This window comes from Excalfactoria chinensis, chromosome 8 (assembly GCF_039878825.1).
Source record: "Excalfactoria chinensis isolate bCotChi1 chromosome 8, bCotChi1.hap2, whole genome shotgun sequence".
Classification (NCBI taxonomy): Eukaryota; Metazoa; Chordata; class Aves; order Galliformes; family Phasianidae; genus Excalfactoria; species Excalfactoria chinensis.
This window is the reverse complement of record NC_092832.1, coordinates 12,290,853-12,306,886: the sequence shown is the minus strand read 5'-3', so window position 1 is coordinate 12,306,886 and position 16,034 is coordinate 12,290,853. Positions and strand designations below refer to the sequence as shown.

The window sequence follows — 16,034 nt, the reverse complement described above, 5'->3', positions numbered from 1 at the left end:
AGCTTAAATGCATTGCTTAATTTCACCTTTTTGTGTATTTGTGCACGTGAATACAGCAGGATTAACACGTTTGGGAAAGTTAAGAGCTGCTGTAAAAAAGACAGTGGATAGTTACTCAAATTCAGCATAACTGAGATTAGAGATGCAAACAACTGCTCTTGGTATCGATAGCTGTACCTGATGTTCTCTTGATGATTTGTGTCATTTTGGAAATACATGATTTTCAAGATGAAGCCTTTTATTGAGCTGTCAAAATCTTACAGTTCAGATTTCAGAAATAATCAAATTACACCTTATACGCTTAACTAGAGAGACTGTGCTTTTCACATGCAGCATTGCGCTCAGCACAAAAACAAATGCTAATGTGACTATCTGTACAGGACCAAACTTTAACTGAGATCTGGGGTGTTGCCATGGCAATTCCAATTGTTGGAAAAAAAATCCCTTTTGTGCTTCATTCTGACATTATATTGCAAAATGATGATTATGAAGAAAGATGCAACCCAAAAGGGGGGAAATTCTCCTTTTGAAGATGTAAAACATACTTTCTATCCCATTTACTTTTTGTGAAACTCTTAAGTATGTGCCCAGATTGCTATAAGCTTTGTTTTTTAAAGATTCAGATACATTTTTATTTTTCAAACTGCCATAAAACAATGTTATACCGTCCAAATATAATAATCTACAACATAGGAAACTCCAAGGAATGTATGCTATTTCCTATGCAAAATATCAATTTCTATTATGTTATACTGCAGACGTGGACTTCTCTGTTACTTAACAATGCTGCCTACATTAGCTGAAACATCTAAAATACAAAACTTGCCTGTTATTTATCATCTATGTAAAATATAATCAGAATAGCTTGTAACAGTCAATAGATTAGTCATTTCTGTTACTAGTTATAACACAGTATTTCTACCGATACATCACACTGTGAGAAAATTGATATGGCTGTTACCTATTCCTTGCTAAATAGATATAAAACAAGCTTTACATTAAAAATAAAAAGTAAAAACAAACAAAAAAACTCAACCACACACACACAGAATGCACACGTGCACACAAAACCCAATGCACAGCAATGCTTCAAAAGAGAAGCAAATGAAAGGATACAGATAGGATTTGGTTTGCACTGCAGTTCACACTGAAGTTTACTGTGCATTCTTTTGTGTGGGGAATGCATAAAATGGGAAACATTTCCAGAAGAGAACTAATTCTTGCAGTGCTGCATTGCTGCTTTATAAATAAATCATTGTCCTTTCTCTATTGATCACTGGAACAATCCAGTCGAAGAATGCTGACTTAGAGAAGCCCTTCTTGGCATGTTGGATTGAGAAAAATCCTGGTAAGTGGGACCCAGCAGTGGGGAAGAGGGAAAAGCCCACACTGGGTAGAGATCAGGTTTGTTACTTTAATCTGAGCCGTTTGATTCATTTCTAACCTCCAGAAAACCTTGACAAAGAAGCCCATTTCTACCAGCATGTCTGTCTTTCTTTCTTTCTTTTCAAAATATCATTGATCAGGGGGAGTACTAAATACAATACTGGTTTCAACTGATTAATGCTGAAGATCTGTGTATTTTATATTCTGCTTTTTATTTTATTGTTATTATTAGGTGTTGTTGTTGTTGTTTTTGTTTTTTTGTAGAGCATAACAACACATTCCAAATTTAATCCAGACTTTTTGTAATCTTAATAATGATATTTTTGTGTCGAGAAATAAAGGCTCAGTTCTTTTAGGCAAATGTTAGTTTAGTTAGTAGACTTGTCTGGAAAAAGCAGTGCAAACTGCAGACTGAGGTGAAATCTGAATTTTGTTTGGTTATCTTAAAGATCACAGCTTGCCAGTCTGACAACTTTGTGATGTCAGATTGTCCTGATTTGTCAAGATTGCTAGTATCAGGCCCCAAGGCTTTTCTGGGAGGAAGAATAACCTGTTACAGCAATGAGCTGAGAAATACTTTTTCTATGTGTCTGACCATTGTTATCAGTATTGCATTTTAGAGGTATGTACCTAATAGAACACGGCTTTTACCAAATCTTGTAGTAGGTGTCCCTCTCTGAACTATGCAATGTCATAATCCAGAAATTTCAGATAGTTCTAGAATGTACATTTCTTCTTTTTGATACAGCGAGATCTACAAGTAAATATGGGACTGTCTTGATTGTTCCGGGTCATGGTGATGCATAGGTTTTTGGGCATGTTGTTGTCACGTAACTTTTTTCTGTTTCCTATCAATTATAAAATACTTCCAGGATGTGGGTTTGTAAAACACAATTATTTATTCCGCTGTGTGTTTTGTCTCAAATGTGGTAATTGGAGGCAGCACATGCTAGTAGCATCCTCCCCTGGTGCATGGCTGGCTGGGTCATAAAAAGCAAAGTATTAGCAAGCTTTCTTGGAAATAATAGGGGCACATGGTTTCAAGCAGAAGTGCTCAGTGTGAGGGATTGCAAACCTGAGCCAGGAGGTGAGCTGAACCCTGATGTGATGAGGGCCACTCTCTGCTGAACACCCCCAGCTGGCCCCAAACTTCCCCAATCTGAGCAGTAAATCTGGAGCAAAAGGAGTTTAGAAAGCAAATCTGGAGGCAGAGGAACAGACCAAGCCTGCCTTGTTACTGTCATGGCAGAAGCACCCAGCACAACCCTTGTTTTCAGTGACTGGTAGCATAGGCGTGCCCTGCCTTTTCCCAGTGCCCAAGTGTTGGTCTTTCTGTGCCTCCTGCCAGCGTGCTGAGACACTTGCCACCATATTGGATGGAATAAGTGGTGATTTACTTAGTTATATGAAGCAATTAAATCTTTTAAACAGACAGACGGGCAAACACAGCGTTATTACCTATTTATTGACCGTCCCAATCTTCCAACTGAAGCGGGGAGTCCGACCGCTGACCACTAGATGACACTGTTGTATAAGGCCGTGTTCAGCATTAATGGCTTTAACAATAACTAATTTACTTAGGGAACACGTATGTGTATAATTAGGAGTCATCAATGTCTTTCTTTTAAAATAAAATAAGTTTACCATACCCAATTAGATATTTCTTAAAAGATGAATTTCATTCTAATTGAGTAAAGCTATGCTACTGGTTTAAAATATAGCAAAGGGTGTATTTGTGTCTACTTTCACAGTTTCCGTGTTTTTTTAGTTCTTGCAATAAATGGATCTGATTACACCATTTAAATCGATGCTCTCTCAAACTGGTATGACATAAATGATTGTTCTGTCATTGGGATTTTACTGCCATTGTTTTCCGCATGTGAGGTTTGTTAGTGATCTCTCCCTTAAATCTCATTCTGTCTTTCTCCCTCCTCCCTACTGTGATCTTGAATCTGCATGTTCTTTCCATCAAGACTGAAGTAATCTATTTAAAGAGCCAAGGACTGCCACTCTGCAGGACTAGAGCCTGGCCATGGCACCACAGGCTTCCAGGCAGCACCCATCAGCAATCCTCAGTGAAAGAATGAGCTCCAAAATGTCTGTTGTGCAAGGGCTTTCTTTTAAAGCTCAGATTTCCTGTAGCTGAGTGTTGTCTGTGGAAAATCTGGTTTGTACAGACGTCAGACTAAATTCAGCTCAGGTGAAATGCAAATTTGGTGCTTTTCTATAGGAAAATTGCCTTTAAGCTTCTGTGTGAGCTCAGAAGGATCAGCTGGGCAGTGCCACACCCAGGGCAGGCAAGGCTTCCCAAGGAAATTTCGTTAATGCCAGAATTTGCTTTACCAGGTGAGTTCTAGATATCCCCACCAAAATGCCATCTCACTGCCCATATTGGGGCTGTGCTCTCTTTACCTTCAGGTCAGTAGGAGATTTGAGACAGGTGATGTTTGCATCAGCCATGGTGACTCTAGGCAGGCCCACCACTTTTGCCTTGTGGCTGTTCCTGTCAGTTCATTCCTGAGGCTGCTTGAGCAGAGCTTGTCTTTTAAATCTTGATGGCATTTTTGAAATTAATTTCAATTATTTTCTGGGAAAAAACAAAAACAAAAACAAAACGACTCCTGCAACAAAATAATGACAAAGTCATCTTAGAATAATTTCCAGAATGTGGTTTATAACTACATAGTGCCTCAGAAGTAGCTTGACTATTATCCTATTTGTGCAATGCTTTTTCTGCTATCCCTGTTTCTCATATGCAAGATTAAGGGCTATTATACTAAGTCACATCTCTGTCTTATTTATTGAAGTGTTGTTCTACTAAATAAGGGATCTCAGCAATGATTTGAGCTGGCTAAAAACCTGCTTGAAAATTATCTTTCAGCAGAAGGTTTTCAACAAGCTCTATTTTTGAAGCTAAAGTACTTGAATTCCCAATGACCAAATTCATTAAAATATAAATTAGCCTAAAGAAACAGATGAATTACAATGGAGTATTTGCATATCATATTTGGTGTGAATGTAACAGTTTCTTCATGTAGACTAACAGCTACTACAATCTTCAGAACCCTACAGTTGAGTAAATGGCTACGGGGAGTATAAGGAAGGAAAGAGGACAAGGGTGGAAACTATTTGTATTAAAGAATATTGCATAATTTTACAGTCAGAATTAAAGCCTGTTTTAAACCAGGTTCCTCAACTAAGGTGTATCTTATCTAATCAGTCAGCATCAGAGGTATATGCATGTCACAGAGTTCCAACACAGAAGGAAATTCAAGGAAATAAATGTCATGTTTTGATTGTATTTTCAGAATTGTAGGTAATTAGTGATTATTGCAAAACAGGAGAATGTGATCTGAGAAATAAAGGTGAAGAGCAATCAGGCTGGATGGAATTACAATGCCTTATCTCTGGGGAGGTAAAAGATCCAATTGTGGTAAAGACCTTTGCATCTGCAAAAGGCAGGAATAGAAATTACTCAAAGTTTGACCTGTTGTTCTGTAAGTAATATAGCAGGGACTCCAACACGGAGTATCTTGTCAGTTCCTTCTAATAAATGAGGCTGAACTGAAACAGTGGCTTCTGTAGTTTCTCTGATCTGTACCAAATCTCAGCTCCATGCCTTCATGTGTATTTCTGTGAATTGCTGATGCACTTGGCCAGTGAGTTTTCTGTGACTTCAAAGCCAAACCTTTCACTTTGCTTTGTATAAAACATGCCCAGAAGCTGGGTACTGAAAAAGAATAAGTAGGGAGAAAAATATTGATTTTTAGATGTTAGGATAATCTAACAAAAATGGTTCCACCTAAAAAAAGAAAAAAGCCAATCTCTACTTCTTTTTGGATTTCTTAGCTTTCTGGATGTTGTGCCCAGAGTTTCAAGAGAACTCTTTTGTAGGGAGATAACTAGCTCTGTATAGATGCAAACAGTAACTATGAATATTGCATCTATAACTTCTACACTGTACAGCAGTACTGGAGAGTATAATCTTAAAAGACACTTTTGTCACATCATTTTCCATGAGAAAGGATGAAGAAAGGCTTAGTCACTCTTCAAGAATGGCTGGCATCATGTTCATCACTGGCGTTTTGGAAGGGGTTTTGTCTGACATGGTAGAGCACAAGCCTGATTAACTCTAATGTAATTACCTTTGTTAGCTTTTGTGATGTAACTCAATGCATGTCATTGTGCATCACTCTGATGAAATAATGTTGGGAAGAAAGCTGAAACAGCCAAATAATCCCAGACATACGGTCCCCTTTTAAAAAATGACTAAGGCATTTTGAATCCTACAAGTCAATAGACCTTTATTCTTCTGAATCACCTAGAATACCTTTGAAGATGCGACCTTTCATACAGTCTGAGCTTTCTAAACAGCTTGAGGTGTCATCTCAGATTTTATAGATAAATTTGAGGTCTAGAAAAATGACGGAAGGCTGAGTTCAGATTCAAACTAGGAAGTAATATACCATAAGATGTGAAGAAGAAAAAGTTCCAGGTCTAAAGCTTTTCAGAACGTGATTTTATAATTCTGTGATATGATTTTCATAGAGCAAGTCACAAAAGCAACTTAAAACTGATAAATAATCTGATAAGTATTACTGTTCCTTAGGAAAGTGTTTCAACAACAAAGTGACTGGCAACGTTTTACATTTGTTGTCTAAATTACTTTCCACCATTTTGTTGATATTGTCAAAGTTTTCATGGGTGAAAGAATTCTTTATGTTCAACTTTGCAGCATTTGAAAACAACTCATATTAGATCATTTCATTAGAGATTTATAAACTTTATTTAAACTGAATCCAAGGTAATGGGGAAAAATATTGCAGATGAATAATTTTTTAGGGATTGGGAAGAAGTGTTTAGTATCAGAGCATATAAATAGTTCTAGCTGACAGCAGAACAATAACTTCAAAAGATCACAGATCACTCTCTGCTTTTAATAAAAAAGAAGCTAGATTGATTCAATTTGAAGATAAAGAATGGCTCAATTCTGTTCTTCAAGCATTTTTCAGATATCTTAACTGTTGATTTCAGTGTTTTTAGTCCTGCTTTGCACTAATAAAAATGAGGTGCAAATGAGTGCTGATGAGTCTCTACTGAAGTTAAAGGAATAGTTGAAAATGTCTATGAATATTCATTAAAATTCAGGAACAAACTCCAAATTGATCATGTCTATGACTTTTGGTGAATTTGCTGACTATGAGCATATAAGCACTTAATATTAACTTTAATTAAGATTTGCAAAGATGGATTTTCAATTAGACTTTTCAGATACAGAAAATAAATGCTTAGCAACAAATTGTTGGAATTGTGAGATTCAGATTTCACACCATGTTGCATATCTGAAGGATGTAAAGAAGGTTTTGTCTGTGTGGAGACCATAGGTGAACCCTTACTTTGTTAACCATGGGAATCATCAAGGAGAAGAAACAAATGAGAAGAACAAATGTAAGAAAATAAGAAACAGTGTGGATTTCTATTTCAGGGTTTCTTTTTTTTAATGTATTGAACACTGTAGTTGAGCATGAAGTGAATCTTAGAGGCCGGCTTCTCCTCATTTGTGCTGTCAGGAGATTGTCACCAGTAAGTGCCGTGACTATGTCCAGGCAAAATCATTTTAAGAAAGTAGTTGGGTGTTTTTAACTGCTTGAGACACAAGAGTCAAGATAGAGTGCAGTGGCTGATAATTTGAAGTAGCTTAGAAAAAGCAGTGTGCGTGTGATCGATTACTGTCATTTGACTCCAAGATGGGATGTGTGGTTTCTATAAGAAGCTAACTTGTAAGAAGCTCTAAATTCAATAAGATGTTTATATAAAATAGTTCTTGTGGTGTATCAGGTTTAAGTTTGATCTTGAGTGTGTTGTGGCTTGCAGAATGACCTGCAAAAATAAAAAAAAAAAAATAAAATAAAAAAAAATCATATTAAAGAGTACAATAGAAGGGACAGTTGAAGAATTCTTCTGTGGCAGGGGGAAGAAACCTGTCAGTGTGTGCGTGCAGGATGTGTCCTGCTTGGCACACTGATGTATGTATCGCAGATGCAAGGAGAGAGGAGAAGTATACCTGTCCCATTTGTGGGCTGAGTAGAACAGGTTGAAAGCTTAAGGCTGAGACATGTAAAGATGCCAGGAGCCTGCAGAGGTGCCACAGTACCCTGGGCTGGCTCAGAGGGGGTGGGCTGAAACACCTTGAGGGAGGAAGGTGTGAATAACATGGGCAAAGTTTGCACCAACTGACTGTGCTGCTGGTCTTGCCAGGGAAAGACAGGGTGTTTGTTAGGAATTGCAGTCTAGAAGTGCTTTTTTTAAAAAAAAATATTTTTTAATTATCATTTTAATTTATTTATTTTTATTTTTTATTTTTATTTTACTTTATTTTAAATGTTAGATTAGTTTTTATTTTTGTGAGTTTTTCCAGTGTTGTGCGTAAGAAGTTCAATATGAAAAAAGAAATTTCTCAGAGTGGTGAGGCATTGGAACAGGCTGCCCAGGATGCTGAAATCACCATCCCTGGAGATTTTCAAGAGATGCGAAAATGAGAGACATGGGTTAGCAGGCAAGATGGGTTGGGGTGATGGCTGGGCGAGATGGTCATAGTGGTGTTTTCCAAACTTAATGATTGTGAGATTCTAAGAGCCTAGCCATTTATTTGATGGAATGTGCTCTGATTTCAACTTTCTGTATCTTTTCAAGTGAAAATTATGTTCTCTGTGGCTGGTTTGGGGCACTTTCTTACTTGAGGACTGAAGAACTGAAGTACATGCTAGTGCACGGGTATTCCCTGTGCAGGGAGAGCACTGCTCCCACTCAGTTACTGGAGTCAGCTTGAGGGTAGATGCTGGGTAGGGCTGGGTCAGCTCCTCAGCAGGCAAAGCCGGAGCCTCCAATGCACAGCAGGTGGGGAAAGGTTGTTTATGATGCGTAAGATACCCTAAGAGGGTCATACAGCTTGAAAGAAATCAGATCAGGTTTCTGAAACTGAGACAACTAAATTATTCAGCATGCTTTGCTTGCAAAGGTGCTGAGCACCTTGAATCCCATGTTTGAACAGTCTGCAAGCTAGAAAATTATTTATTGGAAGAAATTTGTGAGTAATTTGAAACCAGGGATTATCTGGGGAGGTTTCAAAGAGATTTGTAGACAATTCATAAACAAGAAAATAAGAATGAATAAATTATTTTGTTACATTTTACTTCACCTCTAGTTTTGATACTGAAGGAATTCAGCCCAAGTGCCTAGAAGGCATGCATGCAAAGGATTGGATTTCTTGTGTAAAAGCTATACAATGTGATAACACAGTTGTACTGCATATTCAGTTTTGATATGTAACCTTTTAAATAAATTGGAATACTCTTTGTACCTATACTGGCTCACACTGAAATATCGTAAACAATAATTTTGTAAAGGTCACTTCCTCACTAAGCACTTAAAGCTTGTGGTAACAGCAGTGTAGGACTATTAAAAGGACCTTTTTGTTTCTATTTTTTGGTGGTCCCTGGTAGTTTTTCTGCTTTGAAGCTGTGTTCAGTATAGCTGCTTGGCAATCTTTTATGCCATGGGTCTGGTGGGCCTGGCTGTGCAGCCCTGTGCTGCCCTCTCTGTTGGGCTGGTTGCAAGTGCCAGTGCTGGTCATACATGTGAGGGGCTGTGGTGCTGCAGGCCTTGGGCAGGCAGCACCTTTTCTGCTATGAACAGGGAGTAGCACAGCATGATCCAAATGGTAGTAGGCTGCTGAGTTGTGTTGGTAACAAGAGGCTTTAAGCTGCACCAGGGGAGGTTCACATCAGATGTTAGAAAAAATTTCTTCTTAGAAAGAGTGGTGGTGTATTGGAACAGGCTGCCCATGGAGGTGGCAGAGTTACCTTTCCTGGAGGTATTCAAGCAGATGAGGCACAGAAAGCCATGGTTAGTGGTGAAGTGGTGATGAGCTGATGGCTGGACTAGGTGATCTCAGTGTCTTTCCAACTGTAATGATTCTGTGATTCTTTGAGTAGCATTTCAAAGAAAGCACCTCTGAAGGTGTCAGTGAAGCTGTTGGTGAAATCAATTAATTTTGGTCCAGCCAAAAACTTGTTTTGCTTGGTTTTGCTTAAATCCTGCAAAATATTTTGTCTCAGATAAAATTTTTGGAATATCATAGCTCATCTGACCAGCATTAAAAATAGCTATATCCACTGGTCTCTAACAAAAGCATCCTGTTACAAACACTCCTTAAGTAATACCTGCTTGGATGTTCTTTCTTGTGATTGACAAGACGACCTAAATCAATATCCTTCTATTTCCAGGCCTCTTATTTTAAGAAAAACAGCGGTCTTGCCAAAAGCAAGTGCAGAGGAGAGGTGTTCCCTGCTGCAGTGGCACGACAGGACAGCCTGTGCAGGGTGTGTGGGTGTATTAGCACTGGGCCTCCAGGCAGAGCCAGGGCAACAGCCTGGGCACCGCTGGCTTCTGCTGCTGTCATCCGTGCTGTCACGGTGTTTATTCAATACCTAGGAATTTTATTTAAAATTATTTCAGTTCTCTCTCAGCAAGAAGCCCATGAATGCGTGATTCAAAGCTTTGATTTTTGCTTCTTTGGAAGGCCTGTGCCTAGCATCAGCCTGTGATCTCATGGAGGTTACATGCACTCAACAACAAAGATGTATCAGCCCAGGTTTAAATTACTCTGGTGACTCTTGTGCTGGAAAATCTCTTCACTGTTTGTGTGGGCAAGCTGTTCAAAATCAGTATTTCCCTAATTTCAAGTACCAGTGAGGGTTTATTGCTGGCCCCTACTGTATGCCCATGCTGAAATCTATCAATAGATTGTCTGTTTTATGAGGTTCTTGATCTTATTTAAATTTGAACACATTTACATGAGTGATTTTTTTAAAAAGTCTTGTTTTCAATAATATTATAAAAATGTGTATTCGTGTGTTTTAACATTAAGAAACTCAAATGTAGGTTTATGTTTGTTCTACCTTGCTCCACAAAATAGTTTCTTTGACTAGTAATTTTGTTTCTGTTAGCACTGACCAATGAGCCCTCATTGCCGAATCAAAATGAATTTTGCTTATGTAAGATACTAGGAAATTTTCTCAGGAAAGGGATAGGACTTAAACCTCATACAAAGGAATAAAGAATGATATTTCCCTTGTGATTGATAACCATCATTTGTAAGTTGACCCTGCTTTGTGGAATAGTGAAAAATGGTTGCAGCACTTAAAAAGAGGATCAAATATATAGAAAATAAGAAAAAGTATGAGTGGTAAATTTGGAATATGAAATGTTTTTTGGACATTAAGTTAACAAATTAATTTGGCTGACATTACCTTCAATTTACATAGAAACCATTTTTCACACTTTCTGGGTAGATCATTTTCTGATTTCTGCTGTGACTGGGGGAAAAAACAAAGCAGATGAGTCCTTTAAGGCAAGAGAAAACATCCCAAAAGTCATTTTAACTCATTCCAAGAGCTGTTCAGCAGGCAGAGATTCAGTGAATGACAAAGGCACGCACAGAGGGAAGCAGGGATGCCAGGTTAACAGCTGGTATCTGAAAAAGGCCAGTTTGCTCTTTCTGTTTGTACCTCTGTGTGGAGGCTGGGGTAGGCTGTGTGCTGATCAGGCCACGTTCCAGCAAGAAGGATGTTGCTGACAGGTTGCTGGTCTGGAACTCACGGCTTGTGAGATCCCAAAGCAAATCTGGAGCCTGCTTCCACGCTGCCATTCACAGGTGGAAAGCCAGTTGGACTCAATGGGAATAGCTCCACCAAGGGAAGCTGTTCAGGGTGGGCTTTTTCAGTCCTACTGATGTTGCCATTAGGCTGGGTGGACATATGGCAGCCCATTTGAGTTCTTTCTCTTCTATCACAGAGCTCTGAAGCAATAGGTTTAATTTATGTCTATTTATCTTTCTAATTCTTTCTTAATGCCTCAAAGATGAGTGGTTGGTGAAAGGACAAAGTTACTCAGAGTACCATGATTACCCTTTTTCCCTATGCAAGAATGAAATATAGGCTGAAAATCTAGGCAAGTTGAGCTCTGTATAGTGACACTGGCTACTAAAAGAAAACTGTAAACATGCCTAAAATTCAAGACCATAATTTAACTCAGTATTTTAGGGACACAAGATAGTGTTCACACACCCCAAAAACAGTGCATGCATAAAAGGTCTTAACAGATATTTCTGGTTTGTTCCAAAGCAGTTTGTAAGACCACAAGCTCTGCTCTTGTGATCTGCTTTGAAATGAAACTTAAGTAGCAACCTGTGTGATACAGGCCAATTCACATTGACTGTGGTCAGGAGAAATAAAATATTAGGAAGAGAGAAGCAATAAATATATAAATAAATAGGTTGCCCATTCTCCTTTCTGTTAGCTCTGGAACGCTTTGGCAGAGATATGGGGAAGGGGCTTTTTGCCTCTTCAGGGAGAGACGTAAACTTGGACCACACAGTCTCAAACTCTGCCAGCTTGTCATTCAGCTCATGCATTCAAGATGTTGCATATTAATAGCACTCCCTGATGGCTGGTGGATGGGGGTCTCTTCGCCTATACAAAATAAGCCTCTTGGCACAACAAAGTACAAAAGAGGCCCACATAGGAAAAGAAATGCACTAGAGAACTGATTTGGAGAAACTCTGCACAGATGCTCATGTGCAGATGCATATTTCAGATGTTCTTTTTTTCCTGATTAGCATGCAGCAAACTCACCTGTTTTGATGCCTAGAGGAGTCATGGCAGAAGTAGTGAAACACCTGTGTGAGTTCATTTCTTTTTCCCTATGAATATGATTTCCATAGCATGCTTTTTCAATTGCCCTTGTGTGTAGCCACTAACATCCTTTCCATTCTCCCTCTTGGATATGTGTGAGCTGTACAGGGTAGTACTTCAAGGTGGAGACAAAGCACAGACAGTACAGAGAGCTGCGCATTGAGAAGGAGAAAGGAATGTGAACTGGTAGCACCAACTCTAATGGCGTAGGTGTACTGGGGGCTCAGGCAAGACAAGTTCTGGCATGGCTGAGACAGGAGGATGAGCTGGCAGGTGCTGGGTAAAAATCTGGTAGTCCTGATTTGGAAATAATTCAGTGTTCAATATATATGAGGCCTTACCTGAGGTCTGGTCATGAGATCCATGGACAAGAACCAGCCTGCTTCTTAGTGAGCCTACATTGTGCAGGTGACAAGGAGCATCTGACCTTAATTCTCACACTGTGCTCTGCAGGAAAATCCTATGTATGCCACAGAAAAAATAGACTTCTCTGTGCTCCACTCCATTGTAGTTCTCTCCATTGGCAGAAAGCACAGCTCAATTCTATGTGTGTGTTTTTCAAAAATGAGACTCAGGTAGAGAAGGCGGGGGGAGGGATACTTGCATATCTGTGGGTATCTGGTGCAACCCACGGTGTGAGCCACGTTTTTCTGGATATTTCAGCACATACTGAGAATGACACATGAACAGTCCAAGCTATTTTCAGAATTGACAGTTTTTCTTTTCACTCCACTTCTTTAATACGGTAAAGAATGCAGAGTGTTTCAATGAACTTTTAATTAGGAATGGGAATAACAGTGAGACTAAGAGAGTAGCCAAAGCTAGAGCTGACCTTGGCTCATACCTGTGTTGAGCTTGATTCACTTTTGAAAAGAAATGAGCAGCTTGGCATTTGTTGTTTTCTGGCAAGCGAGTGTTATGAAGCAGGGCAAGAAATATTGGTTTTGTGGTGTTTTTGACCCAGGAAAGTCAGAGCAGAAATCCTTTCAGGTGGGAGTCAGGGTCTAAAGCAGCTTGAATGTGTTTTGTTCTCAGATGTCCAATACTTCTTTAAACCAAAATATTCAAAATATGTGAGGTTTTTAAAAAGCTCAGGAATCTTCTCAGGTCCGTGTAGTTGAAAACAGATTACAAGCAGAATTCTCTGAATTAATCTGGGATGGATTTTGCTGCACTGGAAGCTCTTTGACTGAAGCTTGCTGATTGACACTGAGAATGGAAATATGCTGTGGAGGGGGGGGTCTCTATTTTCTCTTAATCTGTCTAAATCAATTAAGTGTTTGAGGTGTGATAGTATATTTTCTAGGAACTTCATTTCTCTGTCTATCCTGATGAGAAATATAACCGATCCCTTTTGACTTTGCAAAGGAAAACGCATCCCACAGAGTTAATGCTGTGAAATATATGTTTAATGAAAGATGAGAAATTATGGATCAAATAACTGTGTGGAAGCCACTCTCACAAACAATGAAGATCATATGGGATGAACTCCAAGTATCATTACTATTGTTTAATATCAGCTCCAGTCCTGCGTAAGTATCTGCTTAAGATAGTGTCAGGGATAATAATCTCACCAGACAGATACAAGCTGCAAAACTGAAATTACGTTGCCCAATTACTTTGTTTATTGGTGGTGTTAAAATACTGGTTTTGTCTGAATCATGCAAGAGAGCTGTGATTTTTACCCTTAAACTCCTCTGAAAATGCAGCAGTTTAGCATGAATACCTATTTCTTTCCAGACTATGTTATGAGTGAGTTTGATAAGAGTCACCATGGTGAGGAAAGGAATAATGGATTTTCAGGTAAGACATCTTCATAATGAATTCACTCCTTACACCATGTTAATGCCCACACATGGAATTAAGAACCTCTGTAACACAATGCAACAATTTACTAGAAATCACAAAACACCAATTATAGAATTGGATTGAAATTTGCTGCCAAATCCTCTGTCCCTGATAAAAGAAGGATAGGTAAAGTCATGCCAGCATATTTTAACTCCTTCCTAAAACTTCCCGCAGGTCAATTGTGCACACCCTAAGTGAGAAAGGAGGGGACTGACTGCAGTGCTGTATATGCAACATGAAATGCATAAAATAAAATAAATAAAAATGTTTCAGGAACGGCAGTGAATATAAACTCAATTCAGATGGTATTTCTTTAAATAATTACAGCAGTTCATTAACTTGGATAGTCTCCTGATTTACACAAGTGAAAAGAGAGTCAGGTTCCATATTGTATTTTCGGTTTGATAAAAGTAAGAAAGCCTTTGTGGAAGAAGCATGTGAATGAGGTTCCTCAGCTGATATTTTATAAAAGCACAATTAAACGTCAGCATTTTATGAAGGACTCTTAAATCTACAGACTGAATCTTGTCTGTTTTTACCAGTAGCAGAGTACCAAACTGTAAGCAGAACTGAGCAGGATCTGACTTTCCATCACAGACAGTTAATAATTAAATCAAACATTATATTCAACAATAGAACATATGCATCAGCTTCTTTCAAATTGCATTTCCTTCCTGTTAGATCCATTAGTGTAAACCAGACTGCCTTTAGAAAACCCCTTATTGCTGCTGTCTTTCAGCACAGTTCCTGAAATGGATAATGTGGTGCATATTATGGTCAATTACACAGAACTCCCTAGTGATAGGGTTTTAGAGTTTCAGAATAAAACAGCTGGAACTACAGGGCTGTAAACTAATCTGAAAAAGAGACAATAGTAAGACATTTGATGCACATTGTTAGAACATGGACAAAGACTAGATGTGAAATACTACCTATCACCATGCCTACTGTATCTCACAGCATCTTCTCTACAAAATCCCAGTTAACTCTTGAAAGTCAAGACAGTCAAAAGTGAAAGATTTTGCCATCAACAGATGCATACACAGCTCTGTAACCTGAACTAAACAGAAGCATTAAAGGAGGAACCTAATACAGACTCCCATTTCTTTTAATATCAGTGGAGTTTGAATCAAACCCAGAACCCTATTCAAAAATGATAACCTGTCTGTGAATGCATAATAAATATATACCTACACATTCTAAAAAACTTTGTCCTTCTCTCTTTTATTAATTGGAGAAGCTATGAAAATTGAGCGTGTTGGATGCAAATATTGCATTTTGTCTTGGATGCATCGAGGCTACTGTTAACAATATGTAGAGCTCGATTCTCCATCAATACAAATTGACAGAAAACTCCCATTAATTTAAGTAACACAGGAGTGAATATTTAGAATAGCATATGCATCATTTGGAGGCACAATGACTGTGATTACATGTGTAATCACAGTCATTGTGCGCACAATTACTGGTTGGGTATCTAACTGCTTTTCACAAATCAGTTTCTTTGCTTGAATGTATACTCACAACAGCCACTTGTGCAACTACAGTGCAGCCCAGAGCATACCTGCCTCTGTTCTCACCACTGACATGATACAGAAGAGGGATCTATCTGTAGCAGTGTATATGTGGGATAGAGAAGCATAAGTTTTTGTTGCAGTGGTGTGAACAATAAATAAGAAAAGAATAGAAATTGTTGCCGTGTCTATTTGGGAAAGTAAAAGTGTGAAACTACTACAACTAATTTTTTGAAAGGACAGAGACTGATTTTCACCAGCTCCTTTCTTGCAAGCCTGCTTATCAGCAGGGTCCAGCAGGCATCAGCATGTTTACATTTTGCAATGCTGTGGCAAAATAATAAAGTTATTTAGAAAATAACAGCACCATACTGAAATAAAATAAAAAATATGATGTGAATAAAATAATAAAAAAGAATGATGAATAAAATTTTGCATCCAAAAAAAAAATCAAGTTTGCAATTTAGTCTGCTATGAATTTCTTACATCATGGAATGTGAAAATGAGATGTTCTGACTAGCTCTAGTTAAAA

At 38.4% G+C, this 16,034-nt stretch overlaps 1 long non-coding RNA gene across 2 annotated transcripts in view; it reads left to right on the top strand.

Moving 5' to 3' along the window:
- The window catches only part of LOC140255522 (uncharacterized), a 33,089-nt gene that overhangs the window by 16,192 nt on the left and 863 nt on the right, over positions 1-16,034 (top strand). For both annotated transcript variants that reach the window (XR_011904491.1, XR_011904490.1), the window contains exon 2: positions 13,881-13,943. This is a non-coding gene — a long non-coding RNA (uncharacterized lncRNA). The remainder of the gene's footprint in view (positions 1-13,880; positions 13,944-16,034) is intronic.